Source organism: Grus americana, chromosome 8 (assembly GCF_028858705.1).
Source record: "Grus americana isolate bGruAme1 chromosome 8, bGruAme1.mat, whole genome shotgun sequence".
Lineage (NCBI taxonomy): Eukaryota > Metazoa > Chordata > Aves > Gruiformes > Gruidae > Grus > Grus americana.
The window spans coordinates 31,593,514-31,599,513 of NC_072859.1; the positions used below are offsets into that span (position 1 = coordinate 31,593,514).

General features: G+C 47.7%; 1 protein-coding gene across 1 annotated transcript in view; it reads right to left on the reverse strand.

Moving 5' to 3' along the window:
• DAB1 (DAB adaptor protein 1) overlaps positions 1–606 on the reverse strand; it is a 467,833-nt gene extending 467,227 nt beyond the window's left edge. The window contains exon 1 of the mRNA XM_054833773.1: positions 431–606. The gene's annotated coding sequence lies outside the window, so the exon portion shown is untranslated. The remainder of the gene's footprint in view (positions 1–430) is intronic.
• Positions 607–6,000: the final 5,394 nt, after the last annotated feature.

Here is a 6,000-nt window from a genome sequence, read left to right on the forward strand (position 1 = left end):
ATCTCCCCGCCCGCACGTCCCAATCGCGCAGTTCTCGCCGACTTCGCCCCGGCTGGCAGACGAGGAGGCACCGGGCTGGCCGGGCATCCCTCCCCGCCTCCTCAGCGGCTCCTCCGCTGCCGCCCGCCGCGCCGCGCCAGCGCCTCCCTCCCGGCAGCCAAAACTTTGCGCCGAAGTCCGCCGCCGCCGCTCCGCGCCTTTCCCTCCGCACCCAGTTACGCGGGCGCGGCCGCCCCGGCAGCTGCACTGGCTCCCGCGGAGAGCCGGGACCCCCACCCCACACACACACACACCTGCGCAAGGCGGCAGCGCGGAGGAAGGGCGGGGGGGGTGCGTGTGTGGAATCGAGGAGGCCACGGGCGACTCCCCCCGCGCAGGGCCGCGGCCAGCCCCGCGGTTGGCTCCGCGGCTCCCCGCCGCCGCCTCCTACCTGCAGCCGGCGCCGCTCCCCGCAGCGTCCCGCTCATCCTCCTCTGGCGGCGGGGGGCGGGGGGGGTGCGCGCCCCCTTCCCTTCCCTGCGCTCCCGCTGCTGGGCGCGGAACCTGCGCCGGCGGACGCGGCTCCCCGGCGAGCAAATCCGCGGCGCTCTCCGCGCAGCGGCAGCCCCTCGGCGGCGGCGGCAGCGGCAGCGCCGGTCCCCTGCAGCCACCGCGCTACCGCATTCCCCCTAATAGCGGGGCGCGGCGCACCCGCGCCTGGGAGCCCCCCGCCCCGCCCGGCCCGGGAGCAGGAGGCGGCGCCCGGCGGGTCCCCCCCTCCCGCCCAGCAGCACCGGCCCCCCCGGGTGGCAGCAACCGCCGCTCGGCCACCCTGCCCCGGCCTTCTTTCTTGGGGCTCTGCGGCTTCCAACTCGCTGTCCGCCCGCACCGTCCCTCAACCTCACCGACCCGCGGCACCCCCTTTCCTGTACCTCCTCCCGTCATCCACTCCCCAGGCTGCTGCCTCTTCCTTCTGCCCCAAGGGCCGGTGGGTTATTTGAGAGAAAGCAGAAGAAAGTCATTCCAGCGCACAGGTGGTGGTACAGAGGCCGGGCTGGTCATCACTCCCGGCTTCGTGGCAGGGGGGCTGCAGCCAAAAGCTGAATTTGGGGAATGGGACACTTGAACCATTGCCCAGGCTGGGCACCATCGTCCCTGGCAATGGGCAGACAACAGGTAGCAACTGTGAAGATTCACGTGCCTTTGGCCAGCAGAGGTAGGTCTCTCAAGTCAAGCGTAGACACTACAAGGCGTTCTGGGCCCAGCGGGACATGGCATTGCACTTCCTTCCCATGTTGACTTCTTTTCTTTGGCCAGTTCTGCCAGGCTCTCTCACAAGAGGTTTGCTTCCTGGCTGCTGTCTCTCCTGTACCAAGAGGAAGAGTAGATGTCTGCTCTTGCTGCTTGAAAACGGACTTCGAAGGCAGAAATACTTCTGAGTGACAGCTTATGGCCACAGTAGATCAAACTTCCCTTTTTGTTCACAGTTTGATGTTAAGTATTTATCTCGGAAGCTCTGACCTAACCCAGCTCTGTCAATAGGTGACTGGCCTGCTGGGCAGTGTTCAGGAAGGAGAATTACCATCTGTGTACTGACATCTCTTGTGCTCTTCTTGTCCACTCTTTCAATGGGATGTCACCAAACAGCAGAATTAATCCCTGGCAAAGAAGAAATTCATGTGTGAGCTTGCAAACCACAGCAGTGAGACAGTGATTAAAGTTCTTGTCTAATTCTAGGAGATCAAGCTTGTAATAGCTAGAGAATGAGACTTAAGCTGCTTTACGTATTCCTTCATATGTAAGATCATTAAAGCATCTGTGGTTACTGTACCTCATAGAGAGGGAGCCTTGCTGGAGGCGTTAATAGTTGCTAAATTCGGTGGCTACTGACATGTGACAGGGTGTTAACCTTTTGTCAGTGTGACCCGACACATTTGACTAAACCATTTTTCCTGGCCCCAATCTCTTACCAGCTCTCCCGAGTCCCATATTTATTACAAGAGTAATAGCTCTTCCTGCTTAATAGGCTGCTTTGATGCAAACCTTGAGCCATTTGACAATGGCTGCCTCAGACATTGTTATCCTCAACTCGTGGGTGATAAAAGATGAATAAAGCTGTCAAATATCCTATTGATTATGTGACTGAGATATACCCCGATTGCCCTTCTTACGTTCAGTTTCTTCCATTCTATTTCTTTTCTGGGGTTTGGGTGAGGTTGGAAAGAGGAACCATGCCTACGAAACAACCCTGAACTTGCAGTCTGTCTGCCCAATCTTCTCCAATCCCACCATGTCTATGTGAGGAATTAAATTCTCAGCAAAAATATTTGTCAAATCTCAAGCCCTGCATCCTTCCAGTGTTAAAATTATGGTGTGTCTGACTGAGGCCCCAGTAGTTTTCTCACTTTTGTCTTCTTGCCTGGTTTTGGAGGGAGAAGTTTGGTAGGAAATCCGTCAGGTTCCCATAGTGACTGGATTAAGCCACAGCTGTGGGCTTGTGATTCAGGTACAAAGCGAGATTTAAGACATTGGGGTTTAGCCAGCTCCAGTAGAGATTCCTCCCTCTTTTTAGCAAAAATACTTGCTAAAGACAGGATGATCAGTTGGGTTCCAAAGCTTGCTGTTGGTGTGATTAACTCCCTGAGCTTTGGGAAGGCTCCCAACTCCCATAGAAAGAGCATAACAATGCATAGCTGTACCAAGAGCATCGAATGTACAAATGCTTATCTGCAACCCCATCCAAACAAAGAGATACAGAATCGGGAAATGCTTGCAAAAGATCACTGAAAGAGATCTATATGCAAGTGACATTAATTTCCATTCCTTAAACGCAGATGTCTGAGCAAAAAAGCCACATAAGTGCCTCTGAATAAGAGAGCACTGGAGTGCTCACACAGAGCTGTCTGAGCTCCAGTGCCTCTGAGTCAGCTGGGAAGCAGAGTGCCACAAACAGCTGGGCAAGCAAAGGAGCAAGCCCCGAGAGAGGGAGCAGGAGCAAAGATGCTGCAGTGCACAACTGCAGTGAGGGACTGATTATACTCATCTCTGAGCACGCAGAGTTTGAAATGGAAATGAGGAGAAGGTTTCCCTGCCACACTACCCAGCAGCTACAGTAAACATTGCTCTAAGACAACAGGGAAGCAAGCAGCATGCAACGTGGACTTTGTTTTGTCTCACCGTTATTCAGCTCATCTCAGAGGTTCATTTAATTGTTACTCAAATAGTCCCATACAGTAATGAAACATTAAGAAAACACTGTTTCTAACTTCACATCTTGACATTGATATTGAGGTCTCCCTGCATGTGGAGACTTCAGCTTGCACACTCAGAGCAGAGCAAATTATCAGTTCTTTACCCAAGTCCCATCCTTACAGGCTTGGAAACAAAATACTGCCTGCAATGCAATGCAAAGGCCTCCAGAGTCAGGAATTCTAGAGGCCTCACATCTGAGCTGCAGAGTAAGCACACTGCATCCTTTTGCAATCAGGCATGTCAGAGAATGCTTCAGGTTGTAGTGGCTACTCAACCCAAAATTCCTATGAGGAAACCAAACCCACCTTCACTGATGTACTTTAGTTCTCCTTGAACCTTCAAAACTTCCAGTCTCGTAACTTCCAGGCAAGGATCAATGGAAATGTCTAGTAAACTTTTGCCTCTGCCAAAAAGAGAAGTTTGACGTTCCTTGTCATCATCCTTTATCACAGCCTGGGATTCTTTTCCTTCTTTTTTATGACTTTAGGAAACTCCTGGCTTTCTCAGCCAGGACATGCATCTTCTGATGGCACCTGGAAAAAAAAAAAAAGAAAAAAGGAAAAAAGAGACTTCAGATCACTGTTTTAGTCGGGACAGAGGTACTTAATCATCAAATACATGCCCAGGAATACCACAAGTCTCATATGCATAAATGTTCTGAATTTTATGCCGCGATGCTTTTACTTTAGGACTTCCCAATCATGGATCTCATGGAGCTTAATACAGGTGTCATTATTACTCCCAGGTGTCATTATTACTCCCATTTTACCAGACAACTGAAGTGAGGCAGTTGCTGTTTCAGTAGTGGCACTGTCTGGAAGTAGATCAGGTAGCATGACTTGGCTTTACATCTTTCAAATACACACAGAGTGATTTGGAACCTTAGCTGGACTACAAAGATGATCTTTCTTTCTGGAGGTTTCCTTTTGACCTCTGCTATAAAAACTATCCTGTATCCAACAATCAAAAGCAGGAGACACTTTCATCGGAAGTGACACTAATAGATTGTAGAGCCTTACGTCCCTGCTATTCCCACTGCTCCAGGTTCCCTCCAGCCCAAGCAGCTCTGGGAGGCATGTTCTGGGATTATTGGTATAACATCACTTCCACTTCTATCAGAGACAAATGATCAACGTTTTCTTTACGATTTCCAGACAAATGCAGTAAGTTAAAAGGGATTTCCGAGATACTTCCCAATTAAGCGCATTGCATCACTGGAGCATCCACCACATACTCTTCCAGTAAACTCCAGTCTTTAGACTAATATTCAGATGTAAACATTGGTCTGGATTTACATCCACAAAATACACACCCACCCCCTTCATCCACTGAAATAATTTAGTATTTTAATGCAGTAGTCACCCCCAAAAAATACTGCTTCCCAAAGTAAAAAACATTAATAATAATTGCACTATTTCTTCCTTAAAATATATTCCTCCATATGATTTCTCTAGAGGAAAACACAAAAGATCTCTTTTGACTGCCTCATATTCCCTTTCTAAAGCATTTGAGAAATCAAATTTTAATAGCTTAAATATGAATTAAGAAAAATAAACTTAAAAACTGAGATTCACATTGCCTAATATTCTGTTTGGACATATTTATACCAGTAGCAATACTGTAGTCATCCAAGCAGGAAACAAAAACAATACATATCTCTCCAGTCACAAATAAAACTAATTTTAAAAATCAACTATTTCCAGACTAGATTTTTTCATTCTTTTCATAAAAATGGAAGGATGGTGGCTAGAGGGGAATTCATACTTAAAACTAATTTAACAATAAATTAGTGCAAAACATACATAACATGTGTAGGACTATTTTATGGAAATAAAGATGCTAAATTCAGCCAAGAAATTATTTGCTGTGAATTATTCACTTAGTTCAGTTGGTTCCTGAACCTTTATAAAGGTTCTGTGGAAAGTAGAAAAAAAAATAAATCAAGCATATGCAAAGCAAAACAGCATCAAAAGTCAAAGAAGTCTCCAAGGGAGATGAACTTCAATGCCAGAGCAGGGTAAACAAATGGAATTATTTACAATGTAACATTATCATTTGCAAGGATATTTTATTCATTATTTAATCACACACTGAGTCTCCCTTGTAGCCTGTGGTAGACGACATAGCCATTTTGTTCCATCTTTTACCTGCCATGTATGAATGTAAATGATATAGTTTATTTAACATTTGTTTACATCACGCAAGCTATTGCCTCCTGCCTGTGCTTAGAACATACTTGTTTCCCTCCATCTGCTCATAGGGGGCACGCAGATCTCAAGGTTGCAAGAAATCAGTAGATTAAATGACCGACTACAGATGATTCCTCGTCTCTTTGATCCCCAGATAGCAAGCTGGCACGTCTGCCTCCAGAGCTCTTCCTCGTACTGAGCAGGAAAAAACCCTCAAAGGATATTCAAGTCAAAAGCCGGTGCACTCGGTGGCACATTGGACTGAGACTCTGTTAATTGCCACATGTCACCTTCCTCGGCAAACCGAACCGTGCACAACAACATAGTGCAGAAAAACAGACAGACGTTTTTATTGAAAGAGATATTAGCACAAACAGCAGCAGCACTATAAAATCCAGTACAAGAAAAAAATTCATCCCGCTTATCAACACTTGCTATTCATTTTGGTTGGTGCAGAATTTTCTTATTGGCAAGCTGAGAAGGAAAAGGAGGGTTTGTGTTTCAAGAGTGTCTTGCACAACAGCCTAGAAAGGATGAGCTTTTTATCTCAGCACAGAGTTAAGCAAAATGGGCTCAAGAT